Raw genomic sequence first — 15,424 nt, forward strand, 5'->3', positions numbered from 1 at the left:
GTCCACATAATAGATGTATGGGTCCAATTTTAGCTAGTGATGACCTTATAATTAATTTACCTTGAAAGCATGTAGCACATGAGAATTCATTAAATTGAAAAAACTTTTGATTTTTTAATAGATAATCACATGAATTTTCAATACGTTTTTGCATCATTATTAATTTAAGATGGCCTAACCGATCATGCTAAACATTAAAATTACTAGTAAACCTCTCGTTTACTATAGCATAAGTTTCAATCATTTTAATTTTTGTGTAATACATTCTACAGGATAAAGCGAGTAAGTTTTTCAATACACACTTTTTACCTAATATAATAGATGTAATATAAAGGTATTCAGTATCTCTTTCATTCGTTGTCTCAATATAATATCCATTCAAACGAATATCTTTAAAACTTAATAAGTTTTTTTAGGCCTAATAGAAAATAATGCATATTTAGTTATAAACTTTGTTCCTCCAAGTAGCGAAATATTGACTTTTCTAAAGCCTTCAATTAATTTTGTACTACAAGATATTATATTAACATTAACTTCTTCCATTGTCAAGTGGAAAAAATATTTATTGTCTTTAAATATAGTGCGTATTATAGTACTATTTATTAGATATATATCTTCATCATTGATCTTGGATCTAACGAGATGAATATCTTTATTTTTTTCAAGAAAATAAAGCATATATAGTAAGAAACTTATAAAAGAGAACATTAAATATAAGCTTTGTTATTAAAACACAAAATCTTCCTAATAGACATATTTAAACACATTAACTTCTAAACATACCAAGTTCCTAATAGAGTTGTACTAAAACATATCAACAAATAATTTAAGAAATTTCATTATTAAGATTTTCATCACCAATCAAATGATCAATCCATCTTTCAAAGTGGGTAAAAAAATAGCAACATCCAAATATGGTATATCAAATTGGCTATCATCTTCAATAAAATTTGTTTTGATATTTTTTCCTTTTATCTTTTAGTGATACTTGATAAAGTTCAACAAAATGTTTTAGTGTATAACAGGTACGTGACCAATGGTCTTTCATGCCACATCGATAACTAACATTTTTTATATTCTTTTTACTTTGCCCACTTTTATCATTTTCTTGTATCTCTTCACTATTCATCCACTTCTAGTAGGTGTTCTTATTATTAGAATAATGATTTGTGTAACCACCACAACTGTGATAATTATGACAACCTTTTCCACATCTATAATTATGACCATGATTACGACCACGACTATGATCAAAACTTCTAAATGATGTCGCATTCACTTTAAAAAATGGAGCAGAACCAGTTGGACGAGATTCATGATCTTTCATCAATAGCTCATTATTTTCCTCAGCCACAAGGAAGCATGAAATCAGTTCAGAATATTTCTTAAAGCCTTTTTCATGATATTGTTGCTGCAAGAGCACATTTGAGGTATGAAAAGTAGATAATGTTTTTTCTCACAAATCAACATCATTCACCTTTTTTCTACACAATTACAGTTTAGAACTAATTCTGTTTAATGCTGAATTATACTCACTTACAATTTTAAAATCGTGCAATCGCAAATGCATCTAATCATAACAAACTTTTGGCAGAATTACTATTTTTTAGTGCTCATATCTTTTCTTTAGACTTTCCAAAGATCGACTAGATTTTTTATTGTGAGATACTCAATTTTTAATCCTTCATGAAGATGGTGGTAAGGGAAAATCATTGCTTTTGCCTTATCTTGATTAGATGCTTTATTTTCTTCTTTAGTTGTGTCTTCAACATCTATAGCATCTAAATGCATTTCACTATCTAGAATCCAAGATAGGTAGTTCTTGCTAGTAATATCAAGAGCCACAAATTCAAGCTTTGTAAGATTTGACATTGTGATAGCTTAAAAGAAGAACATAAATGTTAGTATTACAATATATCGTAATTGGCAAGAAAAATAATAAATTGGCTGATGAAAAACACTTAATATAAAATTAAAAATTGACTTATTGTAAATTGGTAAAATTTGGGCAAAACAATTCAGTGACAATAAAAAAGAAATTACTTGAAGCAAAATTGAACTTTGACTTTATGAAGCTTGAGAGTGAGAGATTAGAGAATCGTGCTGATAACGTGTTATGGAAAATAACTTAAAAGAACAAATAAAGATAACTTGAAAGAATAATTAAAGAGAAGAAAGAAAGTATTTAGTGAGAGAGAAGAAATATTATTGAAGTGTGTATACAAATGAACTAAGGGGGCCCATTTATAAGCAAATAACCCTTTTACAAGATGAAGATAACACTTAGAGATTGGATGGATTAAATCCTAATCCAATCTAATTTACATCAAATTTAAATATAAATAATATAAATGGATATTCATAAAATATTCATAACACTTATAAAATAATACTAAACCTATTCTTTTTTCTCTCTCTTCCTCACTCCTTCTCTCTCTACCACAGCTCCATTTTTGGAACTTCCAATCACTGCCACCTTGCTCAACTGCTATCTACTCTCTCTTATTTGTTGCTCCGCCATCCATTTCCAATCAAGTGAGAGATACTACTTGAGAAGTTGCATTTCATGAAATCAAAGAAAAGATCAAAAAGGTTGATGATGAGAAGAAGGAAAAAAAAGCAAAACTGATGGCCAAAACACAGAAAACACAAGGTAACGGTAATGTTCCATAGATGCTGCTCCAAAGAAGCCCAAACTAGGTGGTGGTGGTGGTGAAAAGCACAAAAGACACAAAATTTTTTACATCATTTAAAAAAAAAGAAAATATTTAAATATTATATAATATTATTATTTGAATATATAAGTGTAATAAAGAATATTATTTAGTATTCTTTAAATTTAATGAAGAATATATTTTGTCTTTTAATATTAAATATTATTTAATTATAATAAAAGCTTTAATTATCTTGTAATACAAAATATTATTAAATTATAATAAAAATATTTTAATATTTGGGTGAAAATATTATTTAATTATAGTAAAAGGTATTTTGATTTTATTACTTCGAATATTTTATCTTCTAACAAAATAAATTCTTTAATTTTAATAAAGGTATTTTTATCATTAATTACTTATTCTTTAATTATTCCTAAAACTATTCCTATCAACTAATCATTAGAATAAATCATAATAGTAATTCTTATTTTATTTTATTTTCATAAACCAAACTATATAATAGCTATTCATCTCTTATTCTATTCTAACAGAATAACAATTCTATTCCCCTCTATTCTATTCTGCGAATCAAACGTATCTGTAATAATAATTCTTATCTTATTCTATTATTACATAATAATATTTTCATTTTATTATTATCTTATTCTATACAAAAATAACAAAAAAATAAAATAAAAAACACAAACAAATATAAAAGGAAAAAAATCTCTTTCAAAAATTGTCATACGAAATCAGAATCAAATAAAATAAAATTGAATCAAACATTTCAAATCCAATCAAAAAATTAAAGTTGAATCAAACACACAAGCAAGAGGAAAAAATGAAGCAAGCAATTAATAGACCATCAAACCTCATACATCTTAAAACTCTAGCAAAAACAAATCTTTTGGGAAGTTTTGACTTAGAAAGGTTTTGAGAGTCTGAAGTTTTTAAACTAGAGTAAGAGAAAAGAATAGAAAGAGAGAGACGCCGAGAAGAAGACTAGGAAGAGATTGGTGATGAAAGCGGTGGCCAAAAAGAAGCTATCGAAAAAATATCTTAGAGAATAAGAAAAGTGAAGAAAGAGGCAATGACGTGGAGAGGGAGAAAGATGACAAAGAAATCGGGCTAGTGTGTTGAAAAAAGAGAGCTTTTAAACATGTTTGAAATGACGTCATGTGGGAGAAGAAGAGAAACAAGTAGGGATTGCAATGGGTATCCTATTACAAGGTACCCGCGAATACCTAATCTGGTTATATAGGATTAGGGTATCCTATAACCAGGTTTGGGATAAATTCAGGTAGTGATTTCACTACCTGAATTGGGTTTGGTACCATCCATTGGGTATCCCGTTACCCTAATCCGATTATCATTTATAAACATTATATTATCATTTTAATAATTAAATAAAAAAAATACTATTTTTACCAAATTTACAACTAATTTTTTTTTGTTAAAAACTAACAAATATATGAAAAGTATGGTTATTCTAATTATTAATATGATGACATTAATATATTTAAATTCAAAAATTATTAGATTGTTAATCATGTTTACATAATATGAATATCATATCATATTATAAACCAATATAATTACTATTTTATATATATATATATATATACACTTTTAACATAAATATATACTTTCTATTTTGTGTTTTAAAATTACAAAAATTATGACTTATAAAATTATTAATTATAATATATATATATCATTATTTATATAAACTTATGACATATATATTTAAAGAGAGCTTTTGATATTATAATAGCTTTGGAACTTAACTATTTTTTTTAATTTCATGAAATTAAGGATAAATCCTTATAGTTAATTAAATTAATTCATGAAACTATTATTATTAATTAACTAGTAATGTCTTTCAATATATATAGTTTATATATTGTGTTAATTTATAAAAACTATAATTACTATTATATATATACTAAAATATTTTTAGTATATATATTTTAAATATAAACATATTTATTTTTTATTTTATGTTAATATTACACAATTATAACTTATAAAATTATTAATTATAATATATATAACTTTGTTTATATAAACTTATAATATATCAACCTAGAAAAGTTATGAGATTAGAATAGTTCAAAAACGAAGTTTTTTTTTTAATTTCATATAATTAAGAACAAACTCATATAGTTAATTAAATTAATTCATGAAACTATAATTATTAATTAACCTGTAATGTCTTTTAATATATATACTTTATATATATTAAAGTCATTTAGAAGGAAAATAATTACTATTATATATATATGAGTGTGTGTATGTACTTTAAATATAAACATATTTGCTTCTACTTTATGTTAACATTACAAAAATTATTACTCATAAAATTATTAATTACAATATATATACCTTTGTTTATATAAACTCATAACAATAAATCTAAATGGAAGTTGTGAGATTAGAACAGTCTAGAAATATTAGTTTTTTTTTTAATTTTTTGTAATTAAGGATAAACCTCTATAGTTAATTAAATTAATTTATGAAACTATGATTATTAATTGACTTCTAATTTCTTTTAATATATATTTTATATACATTTGATTCATTTTTAAGAAATATAATTACTATTATATATATTAAAATACTTTTAGTATATATACACTTTCAATATGATTATATTTACTTTCTATTTCGTGTTAACATTATAAAAATCATAAGTAATAAATTTATTAATTATGTTTGAGATATTTGTTTTTGATTATTTAAATTTAACTTTTATTATTTGTGTGTTTTAATTAATTTACTTATTAGTAAATTATATGAAATATGTAAAAGAAATATTATTATATATGGATACGAATTTATATTCAGGTAATTGGGTACTCGTGAATAGTATTTTAATAATTTTTTTATAAAATCAAGTTTTTAAATGAGTTAGGGTAATTATAGGGTAGTGGTGATATATTAGAGTTAGGATCAGGGTTAAGATAGTAATTTTAAAAAATATTTAGGTAGTTAATAGGGTTCGAGTAGTTTAATTTTTAAGAGTTCGAGTTCGGGTACCTCAAAATTAACGAATACCTTATTCGTTGACATCCTTAAAAACAAGCTGCTAAATAAAGGAAACGACACTATATTGATTTTCACAAAAGAGTGTCCTTGGGACTTGGGCTTCAGATGCCGTGGGCTCACCTTGTCGAAGCCCATTTTTCATTTGTTTGTTGGTTCATTTACCAGGTTTCGGCTTAAACTTTTTTTTGATATTTCTTTTATTTGTTTGCTTTTTTTTTATTTTTTATTTTATTTATATATTTTGATATTAATAAAAATATAAAAATATATAATATAATAAATTGATGTTTATAGATCTTTATTATAGTCATAATTGATTCGGATAGGTAAAAATACAAAAAAAAAAGAAAAGAAGAAAAATTAGGTATTTAAAAATATCACAAATAATAATCTTTTGGGATTCTCATAAATTATTTTCATAAAATATGTACTTACAAGAATATTTATAAATAAAATAATAATGAATAATTAGTTTAAAATACAATAGAATAAACATTTTATAAAAAATTAAAATTAATTAAAATGCACAATTATTTAAAAAACTTTTAAATGGACTTTTTAAGGGAAGTTACAAGGGGCAATTGTTCTTAAATTTTTTTGGAGTCAAAATAATTATGAGACCTTAGCATAAGGGTTAGGAATCTTATAAATATTTTAAAAAAAGGTTTATTTATAAGTCTTTTAACAAAACAAAATTTATTTATAAATAATTAGCACAAATAAAAACATAATTAAATGAAGAATTTGAATTTTGTAAACATAATGTTATAAATGGAAGTCCTTCGATGATAAAATTTCAATACAGATATAAGGGATGATATTTTTGAAAATTTTTAGATGAGAAAGTTTTCTCAAAATTTACCAAAAGGGTTAGGGAATTTAAGAGAAATTTTAATATCAAAAGATTTGTATTTATTTTAAAATAATAAAAAAAATTAATAAACATGTAAAATAATTTTAACAAAAGCAGAACTCGAATCCACTTTCCCTAATTCTGAAAAAAAATTCTTTGATGATCAAATGTCAAGAACATTATAAGGAATAATTTTCTGGTGAAAAATTCTTTCTAATTTTTATCTAAAAGGGTTGGGAAATTTAGGAAGAATTTCAATGTTAAAGAATATTTTATTTATTTCAAAACAATAATAAAATAAAAAATAGTTTAAAAATAAATTAAAATATCGAAATAAAATTCATTTATTAAAACTAAAAAAATACAAAATTAAATAGGTACCATTTTGTATGAACGTTGTAAAATTTTTAATTGGATAAATCTGATTCTATCCCATCATTTGATCTTACGTAATTTATCATATCCAATTCTAGTTTATCTTCTAATAATTCTTCAATTACTTCTTCTATTGCAAAGTTATCTTTACCATCAATTATTTCTTCTTCTCAAAATGAAATAAATTTTTTACAACCAACCATTTTTATATCTTGCATCTCAAAGTTAAAGGCCAAACCCATCCTATGATAACTCTATCTTAGAATGATATTTATATGCTAAAAAAATTATATACCGCAACTAAACATCTAACTCCACCTACCCAAGATCCTCCGTATGTCACTTAAGCATTAAAAAACCCTGATTGGAGAACATCTAACTATTATTCGACTTGTTCTATGTACAACACTTCAAAAAGCTTAGCCCATATATCAATTTGATGTTAATAATGCATTTTGGCATCGACTTTTAAATGGAGATTTTTTATATGCAACAACCATAGATACTACATATCCATCTTGTGTATTCAAGCTAAAGAAAGCCATTTATGAATAGAAATCCCCTGCCTCCTATTATGCTTTCATTGGTGTCTCTTTTATAATTTTTGTGGCCTGCTTTCCAACGGATTTATACTCAGGTTAAAAGAAAAAAAAAAAAGAAATAACGACAGATAGTCATGTAACAACGCTTGTTGATTTTGGTTCTCCCATTTACACAAACTTTTTCTTTTTCTCAATCCAAGGATTATCTAAAATGAAAAAATTCTTCTCAGTTTCAATCTTTGTTGTGTTTTTCTTAATGGTTCATCTTCTTATTCCAAGAACTCCCAAATGAAGTACAAAGAATTTCTTTCAAATCTTTGCTATGTTTTTATTTTATGAGTTTTATTTATTATATCACAATTTTCATTTTCATTGAAGATTGGGTTGGCTTGTAGAGCTTAGCTGGGTACATAAACTAATTGTAGTTCCACTTTTGCACTTTTCTATGGAAATCCAATTTCTTGGAGATGGAATAAACAAAAATCAATTGTTTGTTCTTGGATGAAAGTCGAGAGCTATTGCTTCTATTACACTTGAGTTGGCTTGAATTCAAAAATTATTGACTAAAATGCATACTAATTTGCAGCAATCACCTTTACTTTATTATGACAATGTGGGAGAAATGAATGTGTTGGCTAATCTTGTTGTTAAATCTATAAACAAATAAAAAAAATAAAACAAGTGAAAATAGGAAGAAGTCTAAGGCATGATTTCACTATCCTTAAAGAATAATTTTTGCCCATTTAGAGTACGAAACTTGGTGTAAATGAATTGTAGTGGTTATCTTATAGGATTCAACAGACTCTTTTTGATTAGTTTGCATAAACTATAAAAGATACCAGGAACAATAGAAATATTAATAATAAGAAAGAACCCAGTAAAATGGAACAGCAGAAAAATTAATAACAAGAAAGAGCCTAGCAAAATAATGAAGTGAGGGAGCAGTGTAAAAGGACTGTAGCAATTATCTTTTAAAATTCAAAAGACTTTTCTTTATTAGTTTGCACAAACTATCAAGGCTACCAAGAATAGTAGAAAAATTAATACTAAGAAAAAACCCAGCAAAATGGAATAGTAGAAAAATTAATAACCAGAAAGAACCCAATAGGAAGTGAAGGAAGCAAAGAAGAGGGTGGCAAAGGAACAGTAAAAAAATTAATAATAAGAAAAAATCTAGCAAAATGGAACACCAGAAAAATTAATAACAAGAAAGAACATAGCAAGAAGTGACAAAAGTAGAGAAGAGGATGGCAAGAAAGTTGAGAAAAAAATATGTGAAAGCAGAGGTGTGTTAAGAATGAATGTAGAGGTTGATATTTATAGAGAGGAGAGATTGTGAAAATCAAGAGAAATCAAGATAAAATATTTTGTAACCTTATAAAAATAGCGTTATAAAATATTTTAGAAAACTAGGTAAAAGGAACATTATAGAATATTCTGAAAGACTTGATAAAAGGATTGAGTTTGATTCAATTAATAAATATCACTTGAGCTTAGCCCACGTGTATACTCTCACGCAGGGGAAATCCGCACTTTCTCAAGGCTTAGCCTGATCTCGTAGGTGTGAGAACCCAATTTCTTCTCTTGCTTACAACAAGCTCATAATGGGTTTGTTTATATAAAACACTTAATATATTTTGTACCTAGGCAATGTGAGATTGAAGCCTTATGAAATATCACTATTTTTCCAACAATCCCCCACATATTTCATAAGATTTCATGTTAACAAGTTTTTGCTTGGTTTTAATCTTACTTAAGTGTAATGCATCAAGATTGGTGCTTTTTGAGCTATGAATCAACGTAGAAAGAATGAAACATAAATCACAGAATTTTAGTGAAGTTTATAACTTATATGAATAAAAAAAATTTTATATGAAATATGATTTTCATCAATCACATTACACCTTTACAATTTCTGCTATTTAGTACAATTTTGTGCGAATAAGCTATGCAAGTGCCTAGTAATTTATAAGTGCTCTAAAGAATTTGCCACAATTCTCATAATAGTGACCCCACTCCACAATTATATAGGTGATTTCATCTAGTGTATACTACAGTTTAATACACTACTCATAAGGAATAAGGAATTCATTAAAAGTATAACTAAACTTCTCTTTCATTGCAGTTTTGCACTATTCACACATTTTATGAGAGACAACAATTTTAATAGTACATCAATTTATTAATAAATAACTTGTTCATGGGATCGCCACTCACATGGGTTGAGTTACCATTATTGTTGATTTTTCTCAATTAGCCTAAGTCCCATTTCTCTTGATGTATCATTAATTAATTTTTTTCCTAAGGGTTTGGTTAGAGAATTGGCCAAATTAATTTCTGACTGCACATAATTAATAAACATAATTTCATCTCTAAGCAATTACTTTACTACATTATGTCTCAAACAAATATGTCTATTCTTACCATTGAAAGTTTTATTCTTTGTAATGGCTATTGCCGCTTAGTAATTACAATGCATAGACACAGAAAGTGTTAGTTTCATTCACAACTGAATATTAAATAATAGGTTTCTTAACCATTCTACCTCATTGCGAACCAACTCTAAAGCTACAAATTTTGATTCTATTGTAGATTTAGCAATTATTGTTTATTTGTCTAATTTCCAAGTTGCAGCACCTCCACTAAAGGTGAATACATAACCACTTGTGAATTTTATCTATTTGAATCTGAGATCTAATTAGTCATCACTGTATCCTTCTAATACAATACAAAAATCATTATATAAAATACTATAGTTTATGGTATCTCTCAAGTTTTTCATTACTCTGTTCAAAGCAATTCAATGATTTGGATTGAGACTTTATATATATCTACTCTATCTACACACAACATAAGCTATATCAGGTCGATTATAATTCATTAAATGCATCAAACGCATATAATATGAGCATACTCAGATTAAGCCATACTATCACCTCTAATTTTCTTTAATTGGGCATTAACATCATAAGGAGTATTCACAATGGTTACATTAAAATGTCCAAACTTTTTAAATAATATTTCAACACAATGCTCTTATATTAGTATTAAGACATTATCACGTCCTATAATTTTAACACCCAAAATAACATTGACTTCTCCTAAATCTATCATATCAAAATCATACATAAAACGCTATTATACATAACCATAATGCATCATATATCACGTCATATCTAAAGGAACATATAAACATATATTTAATTTATGGATTACATGATCAGCACTATAATTCCACCATCCAAGATCCACATATCATTCTTATCTAGCTAGTTTTGCCATTATAATGTTATGTCCAGGGGCGGCTCAATAAGTTCAAAGGCCTATAGTGAAATATTCAATGAGGCCTTCTTTTATTGAAATTAAAAAAAATTATTAAATTTTTATTCTTTTAGCTTTTTGAGATGCAAAATTTTTATATTTTTTAAATAGCTAATACAAAATCAACAATCAAAATTTTTAATTCAAATAAATCAACCATCACATAAAATAAAGTCAATCTAACAATATAATATAAATTAAAAATTAAAGTAAAAAAGTCTATAAATATTAGAATAATAATACCTAATTGTTGAATGCTTATTGCAAACCGCAAATGAGGTTCACAGCTTTATAAAGATAATAACATAATGGACTTATTGTGTATTCTTTGGAGGAAAATCGAAGGTAAAGGAAGAAAGAATAAAGAGCACATGAGAAAAGAAGAATTTAAAAGTAGATATTATACCTTAAAAAAGAAATAATTGATTTTATATATAGAAGAAAAAATAGTTGTTAGAAATCATTAAATATGTTGATTTAAAATAGGAAAAATAAGTAAGAAAAAATAGTTATTAGAGAAAATTAATACATATGACCATTAATTGATTGAAAATAATATAGTATTTTAGAAATTAAAAAGTGATTGAAAATTGAAATTTATTAGACATATAATTACGAAAGTGAGAAAACATACAATTTTATTAATTATTAATTATTTTTTATTTTTTAATATAATAAATAATATTATTAAATTATAAAGCCTCCGCAAATTGAAGGCCTAAAGCTCTTGCTTGAGTGGCTTTACCTAAGGACTAGCCCTGGTTATGTCCAATTGTCAGTTAAAATTCTACTACGCAAGTATACGTATCGAATAAACAGTATATTAGCAAGTAAAGTATCGATCCCACAGGGAATTGATCTAAAAGTTTACTAAGTACTAAAATTATTGCAAATTAATCTTATCCAAACAATATCAAAATAATATCAAATCAAACTAAGTTATAGCAGAATTAAATTAAGAAAAATCAAAATAATAAATACTCAAATAAATATCAAATCAAACAAGCCTAGGATTACAATATCCCTCACACTTCATCTAAATCTTACCTCTCTTCCTTAATTTATCTCAATGGTTTGAATTGCTAACCTAGAGTCCTAAATTATTTATAAGGGTCTCCCGACTCATCTTATAAAAATATCTATTTTAACCAAAACACTATATCCCTATGTGAATGAAATTAAAACAAACTCATTAAGTTCAGGCTCTAATCTGGCTACATATGGCCTATAGGTATATCCCTATCCTATACGCAAATCAATTAATATGATCATATGCTATCCCAATTTTAGTCTACACTAAACTCCCTTTCCCAAGTTTGTTTAGGTTTCTAGATCAATTTAATTGGTGGCCAAGCAATTAAAAGCATTAAGAACAAATGGAATAAACAATTCAAATCCCATTGAAAATAAGCAAGAAAGTGATTAAAAATCTAGATTACATGTGAGTTCAATTGCAATCCTAGAAAAATAAATTAGCTCATAATATCTAATAAAGATAATATCCAAAGAAATTTAGCCATGAATCCAAATCAAAGAAAATAAGAAAAAACACAAAGGTAAGAGAGAAAACTAATATTTAGAGATTTATGATCTTGATCTCTCTCTCCAATTCTCTTGTTTCCTTGCTTTGTTCTTAGCTCCAAATCTCCAGAATAGTTGCTTGCTGCCTCCTTTGCTGCCTCTCTTACTGCCTCAAAAATCTCTGAAAAAGTCTCCTTAAATAGGCTCTAAATAACCTAATTTTGCGAAATTCCGTTAATGTCCTTTATTTTTTTTAGGGAAGTCGCGCAGCGCTGCGGCGCTACTTCTCCAGCGCTGCAGCGCTGAGCTCTCTGGAATTTTGTATTGTGCTTCCTTTCATCAACGCTGCAGCCTTGTTCTCCCAGCGCTGTGGCAGTCTATCAACTTCAAACATAAGTTTCACCCTGATATGTTAAGAACTGGGCAAAGTAGTAAACATAAAAGTTTTATCCGTGTCTCTTAACTTTCCAATGGATTAAAAATCACATCAATTGGACTTCTGGATTGAAAGATTTGCTCCAAATACTGCATCATATTCAGTTTTTACATCCTGCTACAGTGGTCCGAATTGACAAATGTTTTGACCATGATCCAATCATAACTGGGCCAATTGGTGAACATAAAATTGTTCCCTTCTTCTTATAATTTGATTGGTCAAAGAATCACCTCATTTGGAGTTTTTTAGAAAGAGATATGGTTAAAATATTGAAACATATACGAATGAAGCTATCACCATACTTGCACTGATTTTCATCAAATGAGTCTTTTTCATCAATTTCCTACAAAAGCCATAGGAGAAATTAGCAATAACTACTCTTAAAGTAATTTAAAATAAATAACTTAAATTTAACTAAAATAACTTAAATTAATCACTTAACAAATAATCAAACTTAAACTAAAAAAACACCTATAATGCTAAAATTCGAACATAAAATCTCAAAGATCTAGCTACTTAAGCTCCCAAAATGAGTCAAAATAACTCTATATAATAGAGTTATCACCAATCTTAGACGACATGGTCATATCTTATTTTCCTTTGGCTTCACACATACTCTCAATCTTAAAATCAATTAATAATCCATGTTCACAAGGACAAATTTATTCTAATTAATCATAGCCAGTTTTCAACCAATTCCATTTACATGCCATACTTTCCTAGATACTAGTCACCATTATCAAGCATAACCAAATTATCAGTTTCAAGCATGTTGACGATCATATTTCCAGCCAACATCAATATATTTAGCATCACATTTCAATCACAATGACTCACGAAACAAGGCTCAATTGCACCCAAGCATTTGACTTATTGGTTAGTGTATGATCTTACTGTCTAAAGAGTAGGGTTTGAATCTCCCTCTCTTAATTAAAAAAAAACAAGGCTCATTTTTTTTAAAAAAATTGACATTAGTTCCCATGCAATTACACACTAGTATGGTATTTAACTATATAGATATACTAGGACATGACATTTGGAGCTTATTTTAAATCTATACACAATTCGCACATAAAGAAGACATATATTCACATATGGACCAACATATAACACTCAACAATTGCAAATTTCCGAAAATCACATATTATGCATTTACTAAAAGCATGTAAGTTAAAATCAAAATATCATTTTGACAACCACAAGAGAGATATTGATTCCAAAAAAATTAAACTATTTACAAATATCTAATTATTGGTACCCCAATTAAATCCCCATGAATGAAGAAATGCACAAACATGTCTCCATCACATTCCTTTACCTTATACAAGAAATTAAGTGTAAAAGAATTATAAAATAATTATTGTTATTGAAGGTTTGACATAAAGTCTGCCAATGCTCACTGTGTAATACTCCATGTTTTTACGTGTGTGGATAAATCATTCCATCAACTTAGCAAACTAAATATTCACTATTCAAAATGAGTTAGTGCCTGTTTAGACTAGTTATTTGTAGCTTATCTACTTCTTAAGTAGAAGTTGAGCCAAGCACTATTTTGTGAGAAGCTTTTAAAAAAAGTAATTTTTTTTAAAGAACAAAATTTTAAAAAAAAAACTTATAAAAACTCCAAATAAGAGCTTTCTCTTCTCTTTTTTTTTTAAAAAATACGTCAGTTTCTTAAAAGAGTTATTTTTTTTCCAAAAAGATACTCTTTAAAAAAAAACTCCCTCCCTTTCCTCTCTCTCTTTCTGTAAATCATTCTTATAGGGTTTTTTTTATTCTTACAAAAATTAAGAAAAAAGAAGACCTAAAATTTAAAATTGTATTAAGGTATTATAGACTTATCTATAAAAAAGAACTTTATAATAGCTTTTCAGCTAAAAAAAACCCAACCAAATATGCTCTTAGTTCACTTTCCCAAGAAACTACACTTATTTCATTCCAATTCTTTTTTATTTTGAACCTTTAAGTTACACAGTCCACACTTATATAATTTAGAAGATTTACATTAATAGTATTATAGAAAAATTACTCTAGACATGTATAATGGCCCCAAATTAAGCAAATTATATATTTCCAAAAAGTGAATATTTTGAAATATTAAAAATAGGTGTGTTGAGAATGAATTTAGAGGCAGGTATTTATAGAAAAGAGCACTAAGAGAATCAAAATAAAATATTTTAAAAGATCAAGTAAAAAGCAACATTCCAAAATATTTTGATAGACCTAGTAAAAGGATTGAATAAAGCAATTAAAGTACAAAATATCACTTGGGTTTACTCTACGTGTATATTTAAAGGTAAGGGAAATTTCACACTTTCTCACAACTTGGCTTGATCTCGTATGCACATAAGTCTAATTTTTTTTCTTACTTACAATAAATACATAATAGATTTACTTATATAAAACACTTAATATCTTTTGTACTTAGACAATATGAAATTGAAACCTTATAAAATATTATTAATTTTCCAACAATCTAACCATGTATTCAAAAATGAAATACATCTCTAGTGATTTTCACTTTGTCAGAGAGAGAAATTTTAAGGATCTACTTCAAATACAGCATATGTCCACAAAGGACCAATAAGCTACCAACCTTCTTTTTTATTTCATTTCTTTCTTCTTTATCATATCTTTGTGTTTTTTTTTTTCCCTTTGTCTAATTGCATCT

Source organism: Theobroma umbraticum, unplaced genomic scaffold, assembly GCF_002168275.2.
Source record: "Theobroma umbraticum cultivar Fairchild unplaced genomic scaffold, ASM216827v3 scaffold_34.0, whole genome shotgun sequence".
Lineage (NCBI taxonomy): Eukaryota > Viridiplantae > Streptophyta > Magnoliopsida > Malvales > Malvaceae > Theobroma > Theobroma umbraticum.